The sequence below is a fragment of the Tamandua tetradactyla genome, chromosome X, assembly GCF_023851605.1.
Source record: "Tamandua tetradactyla isolate mTamTet1 chromosome X, mTamTet1.pri, whole genome shotgun sequence".
NCBI lineage: Eukaryota > Metazoa > Chordata > Mammalia > Pilosa > Myrmecophagidae > Tamandua > Tamandua tetradactyla.
In genome coordinates, this window is record NC_135353.1 from 152,916,878 (window position 1) to 152,931,305 (window position 14,428).

Sequence of the window (14,428 nt, forward strand, 5' to 3'; positions counted from 1 at the left end):
GTTCAGACTCTGGTGTAAACATGATGTAAGCAGGTGATGTTTTCAGAATGATGCATTAAGGAGTAATTCCTGGGTCCTGAGCTGTTGCACTGTAAGTTTTGGTTTCAGGTCAGTCAGCCATGTTGGCTGCTCCCACAAAGCCATATACAGGAGTTCTCAGGAAGCCAGGTCTCCATAGTCTGGCTACTCATTGTGTTTCCCCACTTCAAAAATGCCCAAAGCTGTCCTACTCTGAGGCTAGTTTTCTATGTTTGACATGTAAATGAAACACCAGCTTTTCATGGTCCCCATCAATAACATCTATTCGTTGACAAATAAAATATAAGAGCTGGAGTTGCCCTAAGGCAGATGTATTAGTTAGCTATTGCTGTGTAACAAATTACCCCAAACCTAGCAGCTTAAAACAACAATAAAATACTATCTCACAGTTCCTGTGGGTCAGGAATTTGGACGTGGTTTAGCTGGATGGTTCGGGCCTGGGGTCTCTCAGGAGGTTGCAGTCAAGATGTCGGGCACGGCTCCAGTCATCAAAAGCCTTGACTAAGGTTGGAAGATCCACTGCCAAGATGGCTCGCACACAATGCTGGCAAGTTGGTGATGACTGTTATCAGGAGGTCCCAGTTCCTTCCCAGGTGACCCTCCTGCTTGAGGGGCCTCACACCATCCCCTGGAGCAAGTGATTCATGAGAGAGCAAGGTGGAAGCTATAATATCTTTTATGACGTGGTCTCAGAGTCACACACCATCATTTCTGAAATGTGCTGTTGGTTACATGAGTCAGCCCTGTTCAGTGTGGGAGGGGACTGCCCAGGGTGTGACTTCCAGGAGGGGGAATCATTGGGGCCATCTTGGAGGCTGGTGACAACGGTGGCTGACTCCTCTTTATACAGATGAGAGACCTGAGCTCCAGAGACATGAAGTTTACCCAAAGTCATCTAGCCTTAACATCTCAGTATTTGCTTTCCTTTCAATCCTGCTGATCCTCACAACCTACAATTTCTTATATTTATTTAAAATACTCAATGCTGTTTATCTTTGGGGAGATTAGAAAGATGATTTCCAGATGTGAATCCAGTTTCCCTGATGCTTCTAACAGAGGAAGCCTTTATAAACCAGACAACGTACAAGCAAAGTGCACACTGAGTTTTTGGGAAAGTTTTCTCTTCACTTCCTTGAGCCACTGGGAAGGAGGCACCTCAAAATGAGAGAGAGGAAAGCAGAACCTTTAAGGGGAGGCAGATCCACCAGAGACATAAAAAATCTAAGTGTTTGAGGGCTAAATTTGGACCTTGGCACACGCTCCTCCTCCTCAGCTTATTCCCATAAGCAACTGTTTTCCTGCTTTCTCTTTTGATTTCTGAAGGTGAAAGCAAGGACAGGAATCAAGAAGCGGAGGGTATCTCCCAAAATCAAACCAATGGAAGCAAAGACTCTCCTCAGGAGTTGGGGTTTCATTAATCCCACTTGAAAGTGAATAACCCACCCACAGTACCCTCTTAGGAGAGGCACAGGTTTATTTTTCTGTGAAAACATGTTTCTGAAAACACACACATACACACACAGGTTTTTAAATATATTTAAAGCTCAAAACCACAGTAAATATATCAGTTCTTTTCTTTTTAGACTCCTCTTTGAAAAACAGCCAACTTCTAAGAAAGGAAACAACAAGCAAGAAACCTTTTGCATATTCTCTCTTTTCAATCTGTTGAGAAACGACAAGGCCTGTCATCTCTGATCAACTTGACTAGTCAGGAAACAGGACAATTCTCTCCCTGCCTGACCTAGTTTGTCTAATGGGGGCCAGTTCTTTGCCTTCTGACAAGCTACCTTTTCTCCAGCATTCCATTTATAGCAGAATTTTATTAATGGTTAAATTGTTAGGAACGGCTCTGTCTCCCTCACAAGGCCTAGTTCCCATACTGTTCAATAAATTAAGCCATGCTGTCAGAGAGACTGTCCATTTCTGCCTTATTTAAGCTCAAAATTCCTCCCAGCCCACAAACTACTGCAAATTGCCCAGGTGAGAGCTTGGTATGAGTTCCCATTGCTTGCCCACGGTCTGGGGTCACTTGTGATTTGCCTTGCATTTGCTACCCCAGGTAATGCATGTATGGCCTGTGGGAATGCTCCCAAGCCCTGGATGGAAGTGTGACATCTGAACTGAAAAGCTCTGGTGAGGAGCGCCTGGGCCTTTGCTAATGGCAAAGGGCCTCCTTTCTCAATCCTCAGGCAAGAGCCCTTGGACAACTGCTGGGAGTTTTTGATATACCTTGACCCTTCTCTTCACTTTGAAAGAAGGTCAGCAAACTCCATGCACCCACTGGTCTTGTTGCTGTCACACAGGTGACCTAGTGAAAACCTGGTGCATTCACAGCCCACAGCTGTCAAAGTGACCTGTGTGCTCTGCTCCTCAGAGCTTTTTTCTCACTTGATTTATATTTCTAGATTCCTGCAGCCAGCAGATGTTCCAAAAAAAAAACCCAGATTGATCATGTCATGGCCCTGCTGAACATCTCTCAGAGGGTGTTTCCCCCTTGACCCCCAGGGCCTGCATGGACTGGGTCAGACTTACCAGTCTTTCCTCAGCTCTCATTTCTACCCACCTGGGACATTCCTTGCTCCAACCCTGGTGAACATCTCCCAGTTCACGGAGGTGCCATGGCAACTCTAGGCCTTCACACATGCTCAGAATAGCCAATCCTTCTCTCCTCCCCTCCCCATTAGCTGGCCACCTCCTATCCCTCATTCAGGTCTCAGGTCAGATATTTCTGAAAAGCCTTGCCATAGCCCCTTAAACGGGATAGCCACTTCCTATGCTTGTTCCATCACAGTAGCACCCTTCACAGTGATGAATGGCTTGCCATCCCTCATTTTAGTGTCTTGTCTCTCCTTCTAGATGTTAAGTTCCATGATGGGGGATAACTTGTCTGACTTGTTCACTACTATATACACTGATAAAAGAAAAAAATTTTCAAGCAATGTAGGATCTCACAGGTTTGTTGAATGATTTATGAAGTAGGCAACATTCCATTAAAAAAATAGAAGGCAGCACCACGAGGTGGGTGGAAAGGGGAAGCTCATATAGGGCAAAGGTGGAAGCAGTGAAGAAATGTTGATTGGCTAATGTGAAGTTTATATTTTACAAAGAGGGGTCTTACGAAGTGGGGAGCATATATAAATTGATTAGCATAGTATGTTTGTCCAATCAGATAAGCTCTTTGTCTTGGACCCAAACTATTTGATCAGCAGATGTTGCTTATCTGCAGTCTTGTTATATTACAAAGGCGGTGGATTCTTTCGCCGGATGCGTTCCGGCAATGACCAATTCTTGAGAAACCAGGTTTTAAAAGGAGAAAAACTTTATTGCTAGGTGTGAAGCAGGTGATCAGATGGACTATTGGCTCAAAAATCTGTCTCTCCAAACTGCAATAATTCTGAGTTTTATAGCATTAAAAGATGGGCAGGTTTTAGGATAATGAGCACAGTGGCCCCAGATGATGTCATTAGAGGTGATCTAATTATTAAGCATGTGCAGCTTGATTACATGCTTAGTCACAGAATGTATATAAGAAAATGGCGGCCTTAATATTATGATGATGGGCATGAGTTTTAGTATCATAATGAGGTATGGGTGACAGTAGTTAAAGCCTAAGCTACTGCGCCTGTCAGGTAGGCCCATTTTGGTTAGAACCAGTCTCAGTTATCAAGATAACTTTGGACTTGGGGTGGGTTAGTTCTGGGCTAACCCAAGATCTTTCATTAATAAACATTAGGGGCTGTCTTTAGTGATCACAAGACTCTAAAGTTGAAAAGCTATATAAATGGGTACAATGAAGGTTAGTCACAAGGTTTTTTTATAATCACAAGGGCACAAGGTAAAGGCTATACAGTCATTATCAGAGATCAAGGCAGCTGGATTACAGTTCAGAGATTCATGACATCTAATGAAATTCAAATAAAACCCAATCCTTCAGGTTCCCACCTTGGAGGCCATTTATGCACAGAGCCACATTAAAAAAAAACACAAATCAAACTCCAAAAATGTCCTCAAAAAAAAAGTTGAATATTCACTGAAGAAAAATTTACATTGCAGCACACAGTGAAACTCAACAATCCTCTTCACTCATCATCAGTCCAATATTCCTTTACCCTAGATGCTTCTTACTCCAAATCTCTCTTCTTCCTTTCCAAAAAATCTGGTTTCCCACACATCCCCCAGTCCCTACTTTGCTTTGCTTCCTTACTCCCCTTGCCAGCCCCCTTTTGTTATGTATATTAATTTAGACTGGGCTCACTTCCCTCACTCAGTTCTTCTCTCCGCTCCTTTAGACCTCCTCCACCCCCATCAGCACCACAAAAGACTTGAAGCCAAAACAACAGAGAATGAATCTCTCTTGGAGGGCCAAGGAGTGGGGAGAAGGGATGTGTTTATTTATAAACTTTTTTGGGGGGCATTGGGTGGGGGTCCTGTTTTTGTCTCAGAACATGAGTAATAGCTTACATTTACCGAGCATCAACTATGTGGGATCTACTTGGCTAAATGCTTTAAAATGATATCCTTGCAACAATCTTATGAACTTGATACTGAGATTTTCCCACATGTCAGAGGAACCTGGGGAGCTCAAGCCATTTAGTACCTGGCCCAAAGTGACACGGGGAAGATGCAAGACCGCTGGGGATTTGAAGGCAGAGTCTGTCCTGAAGTGTCTCCACAGGTGGCACGCAGCAAACTGGTTGAATGTGTGACATGGTACCACATGGGAACCAGCTTGGAGGCTGGCATGGCAAAGGGGGTTAAAGCAATTTCTCTGTTGAATGGATTGCAAGCTCATGTCAGAGTTTTATTTGAAAGTTGCTTAAGGAGGCTTCAAAAAGCCAGTTAAAAAATTTGGAATTGGAGAAAAATGTGGTTAGATAACATTGTTAACACGGGGTCATTAAACTCTGTTACAAGGCTAATTTAGCAGGGCAGGTAAATCGAATTTCCCAGAAGGGGCTCTTAAATCTCATTAAAGTTGATCAGAAAATCACTCATGTTTTATCAGAACTGCTTCCCAGAAGGGACTGCTGATCACACCAGAACACAGAGTTCTGTCCCAGCCAAGGTTTGGGGTCTTTGCCTTTCAGGGAAACAGCTCCCTTGGTACCAGGGTTTCTCATCTTCTGCCCTATTGATATTTGGGGTCAGATAATTCTCTGCTGTGGGGGGCCCTTCTGTGCATTGTAGGATGTTTAGCAGGATCCCTGACCTCCACCCAAAACTCCAGACATTGCCAAACAGTCCGTGGGGGACAAAATCACCCCCTCCCCCATTGGGAGCCACTGATCCCTCGAGACCCTTGATTCTCAAGGTGGGGTCCGTGGACCAATAGCAACCGCATCCCCTGGGAGATGAGGGAAATGCAGGAGCTCAGATATACTGAGACAGAATCTGAGGTTTAACCAGATTCCTGGTGATTCATATGGACATTGAAATCTGAGAAACACTTCCAGGCCAACGGTTCTCAACCTTGGGTGCACATCAGAGCACCTGATCCACCCACAGGGATTCTGATTTAATTGATCTGGGGCAGGTTGGGAGTTGGGATTTTTAAAAATTCCCCTACTGATTCTAATGTGTGGCCAATGTCAGCTCCTGTTCTGGGTAGTTAAAAAAAAAAAAATCCCACAAACCAGAGTGATTTACAATAGTCTATAAACAAGATCCCAGATTTCCAAAGAGGATGCTTCTTTCCCTTCCATGATCTCTTTTACCGCTTTTCACTTTCAAGATTATAAAAATTAAAGTTCTTTGATGATGGCATCAAAAGGTAAGATTTGGTTATGTCAAGCTTTTTAAATATGGTTGGAGTGATTTGGGGGGAAGATATGAAGGCATTGATTTAAGCTTCCCCAGATAGCTTCTTAAAGAAGCAAGAGTTATCAAAATCATCCCTGAAAACCTCGCTAACTTTTCAAATGTTGTCTACTTGAAAAGAATAACCATTAAATTGTGAACTCTATCAAGGAAATTGTTTTGCATGAAATGTATAATTATATAAAGAGCCCATACAAACTGGGAGGCAAAACATTAACACCTTAATAGATAAATAAAGAAAATGAACTCACAATTCACCCAAGTGGGTGTATAATTAGTAGAGAAGCACGAGAAAATGTGCAGCCTTACCAATAATCAAAGGGATGCTCAGTGAAACGAGTTACCAATTTTCCTCCTATACAATTCACAAAGATGAGTGGGAAAGTCATCATGAAACAGACACTTGATCATTTGTTCAGCAGATATGGAGTGTCTGCTATATAACAGCAGGTGATGAGGGCGTGGGGGGGGTGATGAAGTCCCGGCCCTCGTGGATTTACATACCCCCCACCCCGTTATGCCTGGATGGAAGACCATCCTAAAGAAAATGCTAATGGGGAAAAAGTTTCATTCATTTACATTGGCAAAAGGATTAAAAACCTAAGTGCTCAATAATAGGATTATGATTAAGTAAACTATGGTGCAACCACCTGATAAAATCCTGTGGACACTGCGTGTGGTATAATGAATGATAAATGAAAAAAAAAGAATACAAACAGTAGAAACCTGGAAAGATGGTTCAGCGATTGAATAAATTCTGAAAATGCCACATGGTATCATCCCCACATCCAATCCATACAATATACAGCTCTGATGAGCCCTAAAACCAAGAAAACGGTTTATCTTTGCTTAACCCAGTGGTTTTTAATTTATCTGACCTTGGAAGGTTTCTTTTCTTTTTCTCCCCTCCCCTCTCATCTTTTTCTTTCAACAGTGAAACTTGTTTCATCATCTTTTGGAACTAGTATTTCTCATACAACAAAACAAAACGAAACACCGTGAGGATTTGTTAATTTTTACAAAAGTATTTAAGGGCTATGTAAAAATGAAAGCCATAAATGGGTGTACACACCTAAAAACAATCATCAAGCTGTTCACTTAAGTTTTGTGCATTTTACTCTATCAGAATATTTTTTAAAAACCTGCTAAACTTGAGAAGGCAAGAATTATTTTTTATTGAATTTTGGTGTTCATTAGAACAAGTACAAATATTTATTACCTCAAATCTGTTGATACACTACAGGTATATTTATATGGATTAGTTGTTCACTTCATTCAAGATGTCTCTAAGGTACTGTCAGTGTGTACAGTCTACTTGTGCCCACTTTAAATGAGTTTTGAAAAAGAATTTCATGTAGGGGAAGGAGCTCCAGACGGGCTTTTAATCCCACATCTGCTATTATCTAGCTGTGTGACCTTGGAGAGGCAACTCAACTTCTCTGGATTTTAATTTCCTAATTTCTAAAATGAGGAGTAGTACTAAATTTTAGGTCCATTCATCTTTGAAAATAGTTTTCCTATTTGAAAAGATTATAAAGCTGTATAATTCTGTCTTTGACTGATGGTACATCAATGGCCACATTTTGAATTTGAATACTGAGTCTTTGGACCACTCACTCATGTTGTTACTGTGCAATCAAAGGTGCTCAGCTTTAAGGTGGTCTCTGTTGACAAAGCGATTTTCAATAATGCATTATTGAAGAAAGGCTGAGAGGTCTATATTGGCTTCATATGTTCCATTAATTATATGCCAAGAAGGTGGTTTTCCATTTGGGTGTTCCAGAACTCTTGAGTGCCACCGACCATTGCCAGGTGGTTCTAGGAGGAGGGTGCCTAGTTCTGATGTAAATACCATTGTCTCCAGGCCTCGGGATGCTAAGGCCTAATGGAATAGGAGGATTTTGCCACCTTTGAAAAATCTGAGAAGTTCTTTGGTTAAGACAGCAGCCTACTCTGCTTGTCAGCTTGCCTGCTTCTGGGTGTCCTGGAGCTATGCTTTGGTAGGAAACTCTTGGGTCAGTGTTTCTCTAATGAAATCTGTGGCCCAGGAAAAAAGCAGGCATATGTCCTGATGGGTTCAGGGAGTTTTACTACCAAACCCAGGGTGCACAGTGGCGTCTGCTCTTAGAGTGTGGCCCTTTCTCCACCAAGAGCTCACCAAGCAAATGAAGGGTTGCCTCTCAGCCGTCGGCCCCTAATTCAAGTTTGATATCCAACACGACCAACTCTTCATACCACAGGATATCAAAATTCCCTTTGAATTTATTTTCATGAGATTTGACCTGGATATGCTATTTGTCTTTTCCCAAAGGTCATTTCCATCCTCCACACCTTGCACATAACATCACCTTCATCTGGGTTCCGTGTGCTGAATTTTCTTTTTAAAATGCCCTGCCCTTTGTACCCTCCTCCTCCTTCCCTGTTTTCAGTAGTTATTGGTAGGAACGTTTCAGTTTTTACTTTAGCCACCGAAGGCTCAGTGATACGCAGAAGCCAATTTTTGTGCATGCTTCACAGTTTAAGACAAAAACTTGTCTCATTTTTTTTGGCTTGGATTTTTGTGTCTTTTACTTTCTGAGTGGCAGTCTGGGATAAAAGAAAGTGTCTGGGTTTGGAGTCAACTGCTTGCAGTTGCTGGCTGTGTCCTCCCCTTCTCTCTGGCCTGGGGAGCGGGAGCCTCAGTTTTAGCACAAGATGGGGTAACAAACCTTGCCTCGTCCTGCCTGGTTGTAAGTGCTCTGCCAGCCCTCGAGGACTGCACAAAGGCCGGGCCACTTTGCTTTGTTTTATCTGATCCCCGATGGCGTTGGGCCCGTGAGATGGCTGAGACATCCCATCTCCAGCCTCTGCCTTTGCGGGGCTCTGGCCACCTGGGAGGCAGGACCCACGGCCCCAGCCGGAGACTGCAGGTGCGTGTTGCGTGGACTGAGTGCGGCACGTGAGGCCCAGGTGACTGTGAACAGGCCAGGACAAGGTGTAGGCAGCACCCGCTGCCCTGCCAACCCAAGGGCCCCATGCGGGAGCTACCTGGAGGGTGCCCCCTGCGCCAGCCCAAGTGCGCCTAGAGGGGCTCCTGGGCAGCTTTGGAGTTGGGTACCAAAAGTGTGTGGGCTGGCTGGAGGGCAGCTTTTCAGCAGAGTGCCTTACATTCCCCATCGTCCCCACCAGTGCCCCGACAGGAGAGCAGGATGCAGGGGACTAGGTGACAGCTGCTGTCTGGCGGCAAAGCAGGGTGGCCCAGCGTGCTTACATTCCAGCGACCCGAAAAACAAGTGTGATTTACCACCCGGGCAATTTTAGCTCTGGCTCCCTTCCCATTGTTTCCCATTTCTAAATTAGAGCCTAGACCCGGAACAGTGAGCCCAGGTCTCTGCATTCCTGACTTCTCATATTCCCGTGTCATACAGGCCCTGAACAGTGTACGTACCAGGTCCCGCAGGGCCAGGGAGGAGACACTGGTCCCCCGGGGGTGCTGTACTCTGGGAAGGACCATAGCTGACCTTATCCACCAGCAGAGTGCAGTTTCAGGTTGCTAGGCCCTTTTGGATGCTGGGAGAGGTGGCTGGAGGTGGGACCTCAGGACAACTGAAGCAAGTCCTCTGTTCTGTCTGCTGCCAGCTGCCAGGTACCTTCTACAAGGCAGAATGCGGCTCATGTTGTGGATTAAATGAGATAATTGTGTGGGGTCAGTGGTGGGCTGCCTGGCTCGTGTGAGGTGCTGGAAACAGGTACCATCACCATCAGCAGTTTCTCCACCCCCACATGACAGAAGTCCAGGCTGGTGGCCCTGCCCCAGCAGCCCCTTCTTCAAGCAGAGTTTTCCAGGCGACCGTTGGTGCTCATGCACACTGAGGAAAGAAGAGCCGCAGGCGCACTGCTTGTGTTGCATAAAGAATTCTTTGAATATATTTCCCTAAATATCTTGGTCCTCTAACAGTGGCCTTGATGGGATGGGCGAACTGGATCAAGAGTTCCCAATGTTTACAGAACTACCTCAAAGTCAGAGAGGTCTCCAAGTTGCGAGGGGCATCTTCTGGACTTTAAATAGTCACTGAAAGAGCACTGCACATGGCTCATCCCTTGTGTCTCAAAGAAGTCATGAGTTCACCCACCTGAACAGGTATATGGTGGACAAAGTCCTTATCAAACTTGTCATGTAAATGGTACCTGCTTCTGGGTTGCAGACGGCAATTCGCAGTTTGGATACTTCTTGGCGAGCAAACACATCTCACAGAACTTGCTTCAGTGATAATTTGCTATGGATCATCACCCTTCATGCTGCTCAGAGAAGCCCAAAGATTGTCTCAGTTTCAAGGGCAGCTTGTCATGGGCCTCTCAGCCCAAGAGACTAGCCATCTGTGACTCAGCCCAGTGACCACAACAAGAAAATGGCTGGAACACACCTAGGACATGAGGGGAGCATGGCTAACCCCTGGGGCACAACTGACAGCACGTGGGGCCCAAGCCCATCACATCAACACACGTGCTTTACTGTGTCTGTGGCCCCTCACTCATCCCTGCTGCCTCAGAGCGCAGGACGTGGGTTGCCTGTAACTCTAACTCCCATTCTTTTCCTATTCTCACATGGTCTCACCCATCCACCCTGGGTCCCTGCTATGTGCCAGGTGCAGTGATAGGCAATGGGGATGTAAAAATGAATAGGACATGTTCAAACCCTTAAGGAGGTCCCAGCTAGGGGCAGGGCAGCTGTAGTGGGAAAGCTCTTGGAGGTGAGAGATGCTGCAGATGAAGAATGATGACAAGGCAAGCGGAGAGTCACGAGGGCCAGATCCTAATCAAAGGTAATAAGTAAAGAGAAAGAGGCCTGCAGGACCTGGTCACATCACGGGAGCAGTAAGTGGCCCAGTAAATTCAAAGTGCAGGGCATGTGAGGGAGGAGAGTGGTCAGAGATGGGCCAGGCATGGCAGGTGGCTGGTCAACAAAATGCATTTCACCTGGAAATCCTGGGCTGGGAAAGAGCTGGTGTGTTCTTTCCTCTTGGTGACTGGCATGGACCAAAAATTGATAATTTCTAAAACAAAAAATAAGTGCTAGAGAAACCTGAGGGCCTATGCCAACTACCTGCTTTGGTTTGCTAAATGCTGATGTAATGCAATATACCAGAAATGGAACGACTTTTGAAAAGGGAATTGAAGTTACAAGTTTACAGTTCTAAGGCCATAATAAGGCACCCAGGGAGAGATACCTTGATTCAAAAGAAGCCAATAGGTCCAGAACGCCTCTGCCAGCTGGGAAGGATGCAGCTAGCATCTACTGGTCCTTTGACTTCTGGTTTCAAATAGCTGTCCTGGGGGTGTTTTCTTTCTGCATCTCCAAATGTCTGGGTCTCCGTCAGCTCTGAGCTTTCTCCAAAATGTTTCTTCTTTAAAGGACTCCAGTAAACTAATCAAGACCCACCTGGAATGGGAATAGTCACATCTCCATTTAATCAAAGGTCACGCCTACATCTGGGTGTGTCACTTCTCCTTGGAAACAGTCCAAAGTTCCCACCCCACGATATTGAATTAGGATTAAAAGAAACATGGCTGCCCCCAGAAGATTAGATGAGGAAAAAGGACATGGCTTTCTTGGGGTACATAACAGCTTCAAACTGGCACACTGCTCTTGATAGTCTTCAGTTTTGCCATCATCATACCTCCCTGCCTTGCCCTCTGGTTCAAGAACCATCCAAACCTTCCCTGCTAGTGGAATGGAAAGGGCCCCAGAGTCAGGATACCCGAGTTCAAATCCCAGCCTTTCCATTTACCAGCTATGAGACTTTGAGTTAGTCATTTGCTTTTTGAACCTCTGTGTGTTTCATCTCAAACCTGAGTCAAATACAACCTATATCATATCAGTGCTACAAATGTTAAGTGACATAATGGGCTTTGAAATTGCTAAAGCAATATACAGGAAAGCACAGCTTCCCAAAAGATCTCTGCTGCAGATTTCTCCAGGCTCATTGGCCAGAACTGGATCCCTTGGCTACCCCTAGGTGTAAGAGAGAGGAAAGAGACTATTTGGCTTAGCAGCCTTTGTAGGCAGAGGCATAGATGTGGGGAGAGCCTGCCCATAGCATCTGCCACGCAGGGGAGGGCCCTTGTCTGTGGAGGTTTCTTGCTTTAGTCACTGATAATTTAAAAATGTGAGTATTTCATTGCTTAGAAAAGATTCAGCCCATTCACATAAGCAAAACACCCAAGGAATGACACCAGAGAATGAGGGAAAACAAATGTGTAAATAATGTTCAAGAATCCCTACATTAGAAGAACCTTTATAAGAAATGGCACCATATCAATTAGCTATTGCTGCATAACAAACCACCCCAGACCCAATGGCTTAAAACAAGGTCATTTATTATTACAGCTCATGTGTTTGTGGCTCAGCTGATCTTGGCTGTGCTCTCTCTTGCATCTGCGGGTTGGCTGGGGGCTCTGCCCTAGACTGGGCTTGGTTGGAGCACGTTAGCTGAGGTGACCCTGCTCCATGTGTTTCTCATCCTTCTTATGACAATGGCAGAGGTGCAAGAGAGTAAGCAAAAACATTTGATACCTCTTGTGGCTGGCACTCAGAACTGGCATGCTCTATTGGCCTCATTCCATCAGCCTAAGCAAATCACATGGCCAAATTCAGGCATGAGGAATTACATCGCATCCATACTGGGAGGAAACTGCAGTCACCTGCCAACGGCTGAGGCTATAGGGAGGGGTGAAGAATTGGAACCATTCATGCAGATTTACCACAGACATCAAGGGCCTCATGACTTATACCTATGATACTGATTTATGAGCCATCCCTAAGAAGATCTCATGAAAACTAAACTAATGGTTTCTTTGGTATCTCTTTTGCAGGTTTGGTGTGAAGACTTGAAGAGGAAAAGCATGGATTCAAATGAACAGAGCTCTCTAAAAATTTTATATATTTGTATGAAGATTATGAATCTCTGGAATGCCTGAGACGCTAGAAGAAATGTCCTATTTGTACATTTATATCTCTTCCTTCTGTCTGGCTACATTTCTTAATTTAACTTATCTTCATTTTTGACACCTAGTAGAACAAGTCACCCCATGAGGTCACCATTTGGAAGATGTGGCTTGGGAGGAGGGATGAACTGTTACGGTGAGAGATATGGAAATGCACAGAACAGTGATCTTGATAGAAAGTTCTATAAGCTACTTCCCACAATATTTTGGTCAATATTTGGAATGTATTTTAGTTCTTCACCTTTTAAATTATGTCAACAACCTTTTTATGAGTTCAAATAAATATTTCAGTAAATGTAAAATGTGAATCTAGACTAAATTAATTTTCATATCTTCAGAAAGTTACATATTCCCTGACAAGGAGAGAAATGAGATGTAAGAGACAGCCAAATCCTACATTGGCAAAGTGGCGGCATCTCATTCTGAATTATCAGGTACAATGGGTAAAAATATGGTTGATCCTTGCATGTGAAGTTAAATTTTGCCTGAGGAACTGGGTATCAGGATGACCTTTATGGTGAAAACATTTTGCTTCCAGAAAGAGGCTCACAAATCCCCGCAGACAGAATAGAGTTCATCATAAGGCATGGGAAAATAAAACTAGAAATCAGAACCAAAGAACAAGGCAGATCATACCTCAGCTGTCTGAAGAAGGATGGAATGGGTCTCTTCCTGCTAAAAAAAGATAGAGAATCTCTAAGTAAACCTAATCAATGTCCAACACTATCATAAACCAAAAATAATTACCCATGACCCTCTAGGGGTATATGATCTGAAAAGCTCGCATAACCTCAAAATCTGAAAGTTTGGGGACACAGGTTATGGAGACCACACTGGGCTAAAGGCAAGTGTGCCCCCTACCTGGTAGGCTGAGTCCCCAGCACCATTTCTTGAGCTAAATGGCTCTCATTCTTGCTTCATAGCCTGTCATTTTAAAAAAATCAGTGGTACTTTGAAATATCCCAAGGCTAAATTACTCTTTTGCATTGCTGTGTCATAGAGCTTGGTTTCTAAAAGCAGGGCGAGCATTGCACTCACAAGTGACTGGCAGCAGAGTCAGTGGTACCTGCTGGTTTAGGTTGTTCTGGAGATCCCAGGCATCTCACTGAGCTGTGGGGCGCCCCTACATCTAATATACACATCTGGGGGGGGGGGTTAATAGCCATCGGAACACAACATGTCTGCCTCATCATCTGTCATCAAAACAGATTCGAAATAAAAGGCCATTGTGTTGGCCCAGGCCATCTGACTACTTCCTACTTGCGGTAGTTGGGTGGTTTACAGAATTTACCTCAGTGTGCACTGTTTAAATATGCTACCTATATTCAGTTTCAAAATTAAATTCTGGTTTAGCATATTAATAATAATTAAAAAAAAAAAGAACTGTCTTCATCTCTTAATGCAGTGTGTCAAGTCAGATTTGCAGCATGATAGGTCTGAACTCATTAGACAAATTCAGTGGATTTTTTTTGAGAGTTTTACATTTCATATGTATTTTATTTTGTTGAGACTCAAGCTCTCCATACAAGGGATTTAGGAAGTTCACAGTCACTGAATGGCACATATAGTAGGACATAGGAAAAGACAA

The 14,428-nt window shown here is 44.1% G+C and overlaps 1 protein-coding gene across 1 annotated transcript in view; it reads left to right on the forward strand.

The window, feature by feature from the left end:
• Window positions 1-13,142, forward strand: part of SMPX (small muscle protein X-linked) — a 56,748-nt gene extending 43,606 nt beyond the window's left edge. The window contains exon 5 of the mRNA XM_077144832.1: window positions 12,709-13,142. The gene's annotated coding sequence lies outside the window, so the exon portion shown is untranslated. The remainder of the gene's footprint in view (window positions 1-12,708) is intronic.
• Window positions 13,143-14,428: the final 1,286 nt, after the last annotated feature.